Source organism: Jaculus jaculus, chromosome 5 (assembly GCF_020740685.1).
Source record: "Jaculus jaculus isolate mJacJac1 chromosome 5, mJacJac1.mat.Y.cur, whole genome shotgun sequence".
Lineage (NCBI taxonomy): Eukaryota > Metazoa > Chordata > Mammalia > Rodentia > Dipodidae > Jaculus > Jaculus jaculus.
This window is the reverse complement of record NC_059106.1, coordinates 106,727,561-106,739,447: the sequence shown is the minus strand read 5'-3', so window position 1 is coordinate 106,739,447 and position 11,887 is coordinate 106,727,561. Positions and strand designations below refer to the sequence as shown.

Genomic DNA, 11,887 nt, shown 5'->3' with positions numbered 1-11,887 from the left:
GCAGAGGCCAGTAAGTTGAAAAGGAGACATAAAGGAAAGAGGAAGGAAGGGAGGAGGATACTTAATAGGTTGATATTTTATATACGTAATTACAATGATTGTAATGGGGAGGTAATATGATGGAGAATGGAATTTCAAATGGGAACGTGTGGGGGTGGGGAGGGAGGGAATTACCATGGGATATATTTTGTAATCATGGAAAATGTTAATGAAAATTAAAAAAAAATTATCTTTAGGGTTGACTTTGTGTTCACAGATTCATAGAGCTGGCTTTTATCATGGGAAGTTTTCCTTTCACCCTCTAGCATGAGGAATATTTTTGTTGGTTACAGTAGTTTGGGGTGGCAGCCATAGTCTCAAGGTTTGTAATACTCCACCATTCCAAGCCTTTCTGGCTTTTAAGATTTAACTATTTAGTCTCAGGGTGGCCTCGAACTCATGGTCATCCTCTCAGCTCTGCCTCCTGAGAGCTGGGATTATAGGCATGCACCATCGTGTCTGGCTTTTTTTTTTTTTTTTTTCGAGGTAGGGTCTTACTCTAGCACAGGCTGTTCTCTTTGCCTCCCAAGTGCTGGGATTAAAGGTGTGTGCCACCACCCCTGGCTGCATGATTTTTTAAATTTATCATAGTTTTTGGACTTTTGATCCATTTCCTCTGTCTTCTTTTCAAAATCTGAAGTTCTGTCTTCAACATGATCTAATATGTGAGGCTTTCTATGGAGGGTTATTTATTTAATTTTGGTTTTTTGAGGTAGGGTTTCACTAGCTCAGGCTGACCTGGAATTCACTATGTAGTCTCAGGGTGGCCTTGAACTCAGTGTTTCTCCTACTTCTGCCTCCTGAGTGCTGGGATTAAAGATGTGCACCACCATAGGAGGACTATTTGATATTTGTTCCCTGAATTTTTCTGCATCATTTCTATCCCTCTGTTGAATTCCATTTTCAGGTCCTCGTTTTTTTTTTTTTTTTTTTTTTGTTGTTGTTTTTTGTTTCTTGGAATTCATGCCTGCAGTTGATGATTTCCTCCTTAAGTTTGATCCACTGATAGTTAAGGTCACCTATTTGTTGACTCAAGTTCAACTTGTATATCTATTTAGATCTCTCTGCTTTTCTTCTATTATGTTGAGAAGTGAGAGCTTTGTGCTATGGTTGATGTGTCTTGCATCTCACTTATGCAATTGTTGGTTTTTTGATGATTTTCTCCAATTCTAACATCCATTTTTTCATGGTTTCATTAATTTTATTATGTTTAGCATGTCTTCATTGTGGGATTCTATGTCTGGAGTATCCTCTGTGTTTTCATTGGAGTCTTCCATTAAGAGGCTAGGCATCCGTGGTGGGTATATGTTGACTTGATGTCCTGCATTTTGGTTTTGTGTTTGTGTTTGCCTAAGTCTAGTTTGACCTCTTGTTGTGTTGAGAGTGAGGTACTTGTTCCTCTTGAGGCCCCCAAGTTGTATTACCAGGTCAGCTTTGGTTAAGTGGTGAGTGTGGGGAGGTTGTCTGCCTGCTTGCTTGGGCTGGGTGACATATGGTCAAAGCAGCCTCCTTGTGTCACCTCCAGGTGGGCCAGGGTGTAGCCCTAGTCTGCTTCCTTGCTTGCTGTCAAGGCAGTGCTCAATTCTCTTATTTACTGTCTGAGGAGTTTGGAATGTGATCTGTGCTGGGGTTCTGTGGGTCAGGCCTGATATGCAGCTTTCTCTGAACTGAGGCGGTGTGGATGCTTTCTGTTAACAGTGTGAAGTTCTTCTCCTTCTATGCCTCTTAGTTGAACATTTGGTCTTTTTCATGGCATCCCTAGTATCTCTCATGTTTTATTCATGTATTTTTTTTTAACTTCTCTTTGGGTTTGACTAATTTATCCAAATCCTCTGTCTTGTCTTCAAGGCCTGATATTCTGCATTTTATGTGATCTGTTCTGTTAGCAAAGAATTCCATGGATCTTTTTGTTTGACTTTTTGAATTTAACCTCATTTCAAGCTTGATTTCAGTTTGGCTTTCCTTCAGGATTTCTGTTGTTTTATTGAATACCATTTTCATATTGTTTTGACTTCTTAATGCCAACTAGCTCTTTATGTTCTCTTGGAATTCATTTAGGTGTTTATTTGTACCCTCTTTGAATTAATTCAGAGTTTGGGTTTGTGTCTTCTCTGAGTTCTCTGTACATATCTATAATCATTCTTTTGAGTTCTGTGGTATCGTATCATATGCCCCTCTCCCCTCATAAACTCATGTGTTCTGAGTACTTGGTTCCCAGTTGGTGACAATTTGAGATGTGGAGAGTTGCTAGCATTGGTGTGCTGCTGGGGGCCAGATTAGAAGTGTTAGAGTCAGCTCTCTTACCCAAAACTTGACTCACCTTCCTGCTACTGTTGTCCACCTGATTTGGCAGAAGTGATGTCCCAACTCTGCTCACACTCTGCCATCTAGGAACTTCTCTTTGAGACTGTAAGTAAAAATAAAAAACCTTTCCTTCTATATCAGCTGCTTTTGGTCAAGTACTTTGTCACAGCAACAAGAAGCAACTACAACAAGTTCTTTGTTTGAAGTTTCTTCTATGTGGCTCTCATAGAGACCCTCTACTATGAGGCTGGGAGTCCCAAGAGAGATATACTGGCTTAGTTTTTCATATTACCTGTTGTTCATTGAGACTTACCTATCTGGAGATAAAACTTTGATCAGGTATTTCTGGCACAACTGTGTTGAGTGTTAAGAATGATGCTTGGGCAGGAAAAGCCAGGTGCGGGGATTTTCCACTCACACCGGCGCTTTCTCCAACTCAGGAAACGTGAAGGGAGAGTGGCAGTGAGCAACGGGGGAGCAGACCATGAGGTAGAAGAACACGTGGAACAGCGAGAGATCCAGAGCAGCTGCGGCTCCCTCCCCTTCCCCACTGCCTGAGCCCAGCTCCAGCAAACAGAGCAGCGGTCGGGGACCCAGCCACGCCAACTTGGGCCGACAGCGGGACCCAAGCAGGAGCAGAGTCCGGTAGCAACATCACCAGCTCCGGCACCAGTAACAGAGGCCCCAACAGCAGCAGACCCAGTAGCAGCAGCTTCAGTGGCAGCAGTGGCAGTGGACCCAGCAGCAGCAGCAGCTTCAGCAGCAGCAGTGACTCCAGAAGTGGCAGCTACAGCAGCAGCAGCAGCAGAGGCAGCAGCAGCAGTGGGCCCAGCAGCAGCAGCTTCAGCTGCTGACAGACCCAGCAGAGGCAGCTTTAGCAGCAGCAGTTCCAGCAGTGGGGGTGCTGATCTGCAGGGCCACAGTTGCCAGGCTCAGTTTGCCCCACAGGAAAAGCCAGTGTCCAGCTCCAGAAATCAGAACAGCAGCCTGACGACCAGGCAGCAACTTGACTGAGACCAAAATCATCTAAGGTAACTGGGATTGCACCAGGGAAGGGTCTCACTTGGTCACAAGCTGACTTGGATCCCTTAACAGACCAGAAATCTTAACCTCTATGTTGATAGAGGATCTGGTTGTTATAATAACTACTCTGGTATACATACTTGGGGCTGTTTTTAATCGAATGGGTACAGTGTTAAGTTAACTTTTAGAATCTACCTGTATTTTATTCCACTCAGCCTACTTGAATACTCCCATAGCAGGAAAACTCAGCCCCTAGGAGCACCTTTGTAGATACTCTGAGAGTCTTAAGAACCACACTTTAAGTTCCTACCCTGAAGATATATAACATCAAATCAATTGATACAGCTAAGAATACCCAGCTAGCTAGAAAATTCAAGCATTAACTTAATCCAAGATGCAAAAATATATACATTATAACACAAGAAACACTAAAAAGCAAGACATTATAAATCCACCTGAAAGTATTAATGCATCAGAAATGACCTCCAGTGAGAACGAGTTAGAGGAAATGCCTGAGAAAGATTTCAAAAGAATGATTGTAAATATGTTCAAAGAAGTCAGAGAACAAATCAAAGGAGTCAAAGAGGAACTTAAAGAGGAAATCAAAGGAATCAAAGAAGATGCACGACACCAATTTCATGAAATAAAGAAGGCAATACAAGACATAAATAAGGAAATAGCAATAATAAAGAAAAACCAGTCAGAATTACTAGCAATGAAGAACACAGTTAATGAAATAAAAAACTCTGTAGAAAATCTCACCAGTAGAATGAATGAAGGAGAGGGCAGAATATCTAAGCTAGAAGACCAGGTGGCAGATCTAATACAGGCCAAAAAAGAGAAACTTATAGTTTGTATGAGTGGGAATTTCAAGACATTTGGGACACTATGAAAAGATCCAATATAAGAATTCTGGGCATAGTAGAAGGAGAAGAATTCCACTCCAAAGGCATCATAGGCGTCTTCAACAAAATCATAAGGGAAAACTTCCCCCAAATTGGGAAAGAGGTGCCAATGCAGATACAGGAAGCCTTTAGAACCCCAGCCAGACAAAACCCAGAAAGAACCTCTCCTCGCCATATTATAATCAAACTTCCAAACATACACCAAAGAAAAAATATTGAAAGCAGTTAGAGAGATAAATCAAGTTACCTACAAAAGCAAGCCCATCAGGATTACAGCAGATTATTCAACACAAACTTTTAAAGCCAGAAGGGCTTGGAGTGATATATTCCAAGTTCTGAAAGATAACAACTGTCAACCAAGGTTACTTTATCCTGAAAAGTTATCCATTCAAATAGATGGAGAAATAAGGACATTCCATGACAAAAGGAGGTTAAAGGAGTATTTGAAGACAAAACCAGCTCTACAGAAAATACCTGATAGACTCCAACATGCTGAAGAAAAGGAAGAATGATGCTTGTTGGGATGTTTTGTGTTTGCTTATCTGTGCTTTTTGCTGCTTGTGGTTCAACCATTGAGGTACTTGGTGCTGCTTCATGGATGGAATGGTGAGATGATCTCAACTTGGCCACAGCTGTTCCCTAATTCATGTAGGTGTCTCTAGCTCAGTGGGAGGTCTTTTGGCAGCTGCAGGGGGAAAAGGGAGAAGCTGCAGCATGAATTTACCAAGTTCAGGAGGCATTGAGAGGATGCTGGAGAAATGCTGGCACCCGAACTCACCAACTGCTAATCAATAGCTCACGGGGAACAGGTGGGGTGCTAGAGAAAAGCTGGTACTTGAACTCACCAATGACCACTCTGCATATTCTTTTTTGAGATCTTGTGTGTGCATATTATGTGAATGTGTACATTTGTGTGTGAGTGTAAATGCACGCATGCCACAGCATACACGTTCCTTACCTTTCTCCTTGTTAGAGGCAGGGCATCTTGTTTGCCTTTTCATTTCCAAGACAGCCAGCCCATGAACCTTCAGGGATTCTTCTGACTCCACCTCCCATCTCACTGTAGGGTCCTGGGATTACAGATGCTCAACACTGTCTGGCTTTACATGGATTTGGAGACCTGAACTCAACTCCTTCTGCTTGCTACACAAGTGTTTTATCTTCTGAGCAATCTCTCAAGCCCCTGTTAGTGATTATTATTACATATTACATTTATGATGATATCTAAGCCCACCCACAAATGTTATGTTGTATCATAGTCATAACAGACTGTAACAAGCCAGTTAATCATTTGTAATGCTGTGACTAATAGAGGTTTTGTCTTATTAAACATGATTTAAATATTTTGTTATGGCTGATTGCAGGTGTATTACAGCACTTCATTAACAAAAATAGAATTGAATAAAAGCTTTCTGGGACAATTTTCATTGCCCCAGACATATTGGCCTTCAAAAATAAAATTCTTTGTTCTAAACCTTAAAGGTTTAACCTCTCTCTCTTGAACTTCTCTAACCTTAGTTTGGATCCAACTCCTAAAGATCCAGTGAGTTTCTATTTCCTTACTGCATGGTAGTCAGCCAACTGCTCTTATGTGTGCACAGCAGTCACTTGGTGGTTTTTGAATGGAAGAACAGGATGACTCAGAAAAATGGGTCATTGGTGTATTATAGGCCTGTCTTGTTTTACTGCTCACCTACACATTTCAAGGACTGAGGGATCTTTCACCCCAGCCTCACTTCTCATTCTAATGGGCTCCTTGTGCTAGAGATAGAAGCAATATTGACACCAGGCCCAGGCATTTCTCAGCCAGCACTTCTGCATCCCAGTTTCAGGCCCATCATATAAAAGCCCACGCTTGTGGAAGGAATGAAAATAATGAAGCTTGAAAATTCTTCACTCTTTGTTCTTTTGATGAGGGACAGGATAATTAGACTAAATGAGATAGAGCCTTCCCAAACTATATTTAGATAATTGCAAAGCTTTCTTTCTTCTGGAGTCTGGAGGTATCTTGGATTCCACATTGGTGATGGTGGAGCCAGAGAGGAACAATTCAAGCAAGCTGGCCAGAAGAGGGTATGTTCCAAAGGGAAAGTAAGACAGTTTAGGAAATGGGGTTCAATCCCCTCCGAATGAGGACCCTTGATCCCCTCTGAGCCAGTATTTTAGATTTCAATAATCACAATAGGCAAGCACTATTCCACTGAACTATATCTTCTACCTTAACCATGATAACTTTAGTATTTTGTGAATTGTTGGAATGTTAACAAACATCAGAAATGTAATAAATAACAGAGGTACTCATCCTGTTTGTTTTTTATAAATAACTTTTATATTATTTTTGGCATATGTGTGATGTGATGTGTGTGTACAGTCACACATGTTGAGGCCAGGAATATGTCAGGTGTCCAGTTTTGTTATTTGGACTGTTTTCTTGAGAAGGCACTCAATCTAGGACTACTGCTCTTTTTTTTTTTTTTTTTTTGGTTGGCAAGCCAAACAATTTTCCATTCTTACACATACCAGACTGAAGTAACAGATGTGTGTAGCTATGCCCAGTTTTTTACAGGGTGCAAGGGAATTGATTTCAGGCAGACTCAGGCCCTCATGCTTGTATAGTAGGTATTTTTAACTGCTGATCCATCTTCTCCGGCCCAGCTTTCTTTCTTTCTGAAAGGGCAAGTGCCTGCTTAACCTTGATATGTGAGGCTGTTATCCCTATGAAAGACATTTGTTTTCATCTTCTCCCTTCCTCCTCTTCAAGGCTACTAACACCAATCCTCAAGCATGTGGTTAGTGCTCAATAAGTATTTGGTTGTGCCCGGTGAGGTTGTGCACACCTTTAATCCCAACACTTGGGAGGCAGAGGTAGGAGGATCACTGAGTTGAAAGCCAGCCTGGGATTGCAGAGTGAATTCCAAGTCAGCCTGGGCTAGCATGAGACTCTACCTCAGACCTCTGCCCCCCCCCCCAAAAAAAAGCAAAACCGAAAAAAAAATCATAATGGTCATTTTAAGAGGGGGAGAGAGAAAGAGAGGGGGGGGGAGAGAGAGAGAGAGAGAGAGAGAGGGAAAGAGAGAGAGAAAAAGGAATAGGCATGCCAGGGACCTGGAGAATCAAATTTGGGCCCATAAGCTTCATAGGCAAGCACCTTAACTGCTAAGCCATCTCTGAACCTTTTTTTTTTTTTTTTTTTAGGTAGGGTCTCACTTTATTCCAGGCTGACTTGGAACTCACTATGTAGTCACAGGTTGGCCTTGAACTTGGTGATGATCCTCCTACCTCTGCCTCCCAAGTGCTGGGATTAAAGTCGTGTCCCAATGAACCATTTTTAATATAATATTTAAATAATTTAAATAATATTTAAATAATTTAAATAATATTTTTTTATTTAAGAATTTGCCTTCTTTGTGTACGTTGGACAGTATTTTACAGGGTTAGTTTATCTGTTTTAAATATTACCCCAAAATTAATTCCAGGAAAAAAATCTTTGTGAAATTTTGTGAAACTTAAAAAAACCATATGGACAACACAACTGGATTAATAACATTTCTTGTTTACTTACCTATGTAACAGACTTCTTGTCCTATTCCCTTTCCTCAGAAAAACCTCATGTGAAAACCAAGCTAGAGATAAGCATTCTTCCCTGATGTAGTTAGGGGAAAGGGAAAGGCCAGAAATTTCTTTGACAAGCCAACCCAGCCTGGCCATTTGTGTGTGACACGGGTTTTCTGTATGGCACTCTTTTGCTATGAAGAGCAAAGGTTCAGAGTGGGAGTCCTGCTCTCCAGCCAGTTGGGAGCATGCCCATAGTCATTTACCTCTTCCCACTGCCAGGGCCTGCATCCTCACTGCTTTGTGTCACCCACCCCAAGTGCAATACTGGGTGGGGCTGACTGCTATAGATGAAATGGAGCTGAGAAACAATCACTACATGACACCAAAAAGGCTTAGGAGAAATCAAGGAAGGATTCCAGATAGGGACAGGTAGGCTGGTGGAAAATGCTGGGTTAGCTGGGAGGAAACAGAGTATAAATGAGCAATCCCTATATACTAAAACAATCACCTGCCTCTTGAAATGATATCACTAGTGGAGGACATGGAGTCTCCTTGATGATCAAGGCCAAGAGGAAATGACACAAAACCCATGACATCCTTTCTTTTAGAGAAAACAGATGACAGAAAGATGAGCCATGACGAGGGAAGTGGTCCACATGAGGAACACAAATGGATTACAGACTGTGAGCTAGTATGTTGTAGCTCAACTCCCCCAAATGTGGAGAAGTGGGAGCTTGGTTAAAGGTCTCTTAGACATCTCAAGAGATGTGTGCAGTTCAGCTACTTCTCAGCTACTCTGTAATATTGACCCAAGTGGGATTCACAGTACTATTTTGAAGTGGAAGGGCAGGGTTCACAAGGGGATAACTTGGCCAAGGAATGGACGGATATGGCAAAGGACAGAAGACAACCTTATCTTTTAACTTCTAGACTCTATATCCATTAAGCAATTTACCATTACTGTCCTAAAATAAAAAATGGGTTAGATAATCTTGTTCCAGGGCTACCAAACACAATGCCTACAAAGAGATATCCCAGCGCTTGACTGAGTGTTCAGAAAGAAAAACTGAAAGGGAGTATGGCAGATTAAAATATACAAAGAATACTTTTAAGAAATAAAGTACAAAAATATAACTATATCTGGGGGTTAAAATAAAGGAGCTTAGGTAAAGGTAGAGGAGGTTTTACTGGGGTATTCTCTGGCCAAAAAAGCTGCCAAAGAAATCAGTGGCCTTTCCCTTTATGCCTGTGCCATTTCTTTGTCAAAGAATGTTTCTGGGGTTGGAGAGATGGCTTAGTGGTTAAGCGCTTGCCTGTGAAGCCTAAGGACCCCGGTTCGAGGCTTGGTTCCCCAGGTCCCACGTTAGCCAGATGCACAAGGGGGCGCACGCATCTGGAATTCGTTTGCAGAGGCTGGAAGCCCTGGCGCGCCCATTCTCTCTCTCTCCCTCTATCTGTCTTTCTCTCTGTGTCTGTCACTCTCAAATAAATAAATAAATAAAATTTAAAAAAAAGAAGAATGTTTCTGTAATGCTGAAACACTGGGGGTGCCTTGAGGGTCCTTGCATGCAGAGAACGTGCACTGGATCAGGAAACAAAGAATCTTCAATGGCTTGTAAACTTGGGAAAATTCTTTGACCACTTTTGGTTTCTTCTTTAGTAATTTGAAATTTTTCCTTTTTGGTTCTCGCTTCTTAATATTACAGGATTTCATACTTATCCACTAGGAAAGTGGACTTTGTGGAAAATCTGGCAGGGCTGTTTCCATCTACCTGGGTCACTTTGGTAACCTGTATGTTGCAGTAATTTCTTTTAGAGATTAAGGAAACTTGAACAGGGAAGAAGTTATTGGGCTGCCCAGCGATGGTAAACTCTAGGTTGCCACTCTTATTTTTGGCATCAGTCACTGGCAGGCCCCACCCCAAGGTATTTTGCCAGCTGTCATATTGGTACTCCCCATTGATCTCACCAATCGCAGGTGCAGTAGCACCTGATGGGAGTGGGATGGTGATGACCACATCATTCAGTTCTAAATTATCTTCTTGTAGTTCTGGTATTCTATGTTGACATCACAGCCATTTCCACCTTCTGAAGGTAAGTAAGTAATTTTCAATGGAGTGAAAGATTCCTCTGTTTGTAGTCTCCACTTTAGTACTCCTCCATCACTGTTGACTGGAAATGACTTCTCTTGATTCTTCAAGTCAATTAGAGACTCTGTGGTGAAGTTCTTCTTCTTCTTCTTTTTTTAAATCCACATTTCTTATCTTCATTTTCTACATGAAGACGAATTCGGCCAAATTTGTCATCTGAGATCCTAAGCATGATCATGCCATGCAACTTCATATTCTGTAATCCTCCATTTTGCCCACAGGTTAGGGTGATCTTTTCTTCAATCTTCATAGGCACACTCTCCATATTAGTAAGTGGAGTGTGCACTTTGGTTGTTTCAGAGGTACACTTCTCCATGTTAGAGGACATGAGAGTTTCACCTTCAGATTTCAGTTTGTCCACAAAATTATCTACTTTCTTTCCTTTGGCTCCAAGTTTCAAAGCCTTACTGGCTGGTACAGGTGCCACTTTGGGTTTGTTGCAATGATGGTCTCTGTGATCACAGCAGCTGTGCTGCCTCCAGACACTGCAGAGCTACCAAACCCAGGTACTTTTCTGCCCTGTCTCTCTGCATCTCTTAGGGCCTGTTGCAATTTCCTTGTTTTATGCTGCATCTCAGCCTTAGCTTCATGTTCTTTATTCTCTCAGACTGCTCTGAACACCTCCTCATGAGAATCCATCTCTGTGAAGGTTCTGATCTGTGCCAGGTTAACATTCTCCCAATATCCCAGGACAACAATTTCATCAAAAGCAAAATTCAAATCAAAACAGTGCTTGGATATTTCATTTTCCTCTAAGGCTCGGCAGTATTCAGGGACCACTCTTGAGAAGGGCCTTAGAGTCTTCAAATCTTCTAAAATCTTGCTGGTTTTGGTAGTGATCAGTATCATGTACAACTTCTCCATATGCTGGTAGACATATCATACACTCTGTTGTTCAGTGTTCATGCATTTTGGAAAAGCTACTAGTAAGCCCTCAATCCAAGTTCAGGTAATCTCCACAAACTGCCGAGAAGCCTTTCCTGCTTTAGTGCAGATTGCTGTTGCCAACAACACCATGGAGAGGGTAGTGGTGGGGGCCACCCGAGCATGTGAGCACTCTGGATCCACGGGCACTACAGATCTGCTGCCCCAAGACAGGAGCCACCACTGCTTTACCACTTGCCAAGAGGGCCGACCGGAGCCACCCCAATGAACCATTTATAAATGGAACTTTGAAAGTGTTTTTGAACTAAAGAGAAGGGAGGCAACAACATATCAGAATTATTGAGATACTGAAAAAACAGGGCTGGAAAGATGTCTCAGTGGTTAAGGTGCTTACCTGCCAAACTGAAAGACCCAAATTCAAAACCCCAGCACCCACGAACGACACATGTGTCTGGAGTTCATTTGCAGAGGCTGGAGGCCCTGGTATGCTCAATACTCTCTCTCTCCCCACCGTATCTCTCTGCTTGCATATAAATAAGTAAAAAAAAAAAAAAAATTAGTAGCACATAGAAGTAAATTTGTAGCACCAGGCATCTCTATTAGAAAGGAATGCACAGGGTGTGGTGATATACACCTGTAATCCTAGCACTCAGAAGACTGAGGTAAGACAATTATGAGTTTTAGGTCTGCCTGAGCTACGATTGCCACTGCCGAAATTATATAATTGTATGTACTAGGAAAGGTGACTTGATTGTGTAATATTAAGATCTTAATTCTCACTAGGTGTGGTGGCACATGCTTTTAATCCCAGCACTCAGAGGGCAGAAGTAGGAGGATCACCATGAGTTCAAGGCCACCCTGAGACTATAGAGTGAATCCTAAGTCAGCATGAGCTAGAGTGAGACCCTACCTCATAAAACCAAAAACAAACAAACAAAAAAAACCAAAAAAAAAAAAACTTCATTCTCCTCAATTGATGTAGAGCTTAAATATAACCCCAATCAAGAGGGCCTTGGTGGCTCTACA

General features: G+C 41.9%; 1 pseudogene; it reads right to left on the bottom strand.

Moving 5' to 3' along the window:
• Positions 1-9,526: 9,526 nt before the first annotated feature.
• On the bottom strand, positions 9,527-10,993 carry LOC101609198 (annotated as a pseudogene).
• Between the last annotated feature and the right edge of the window lie 894 nt (positions 10,994-11,887).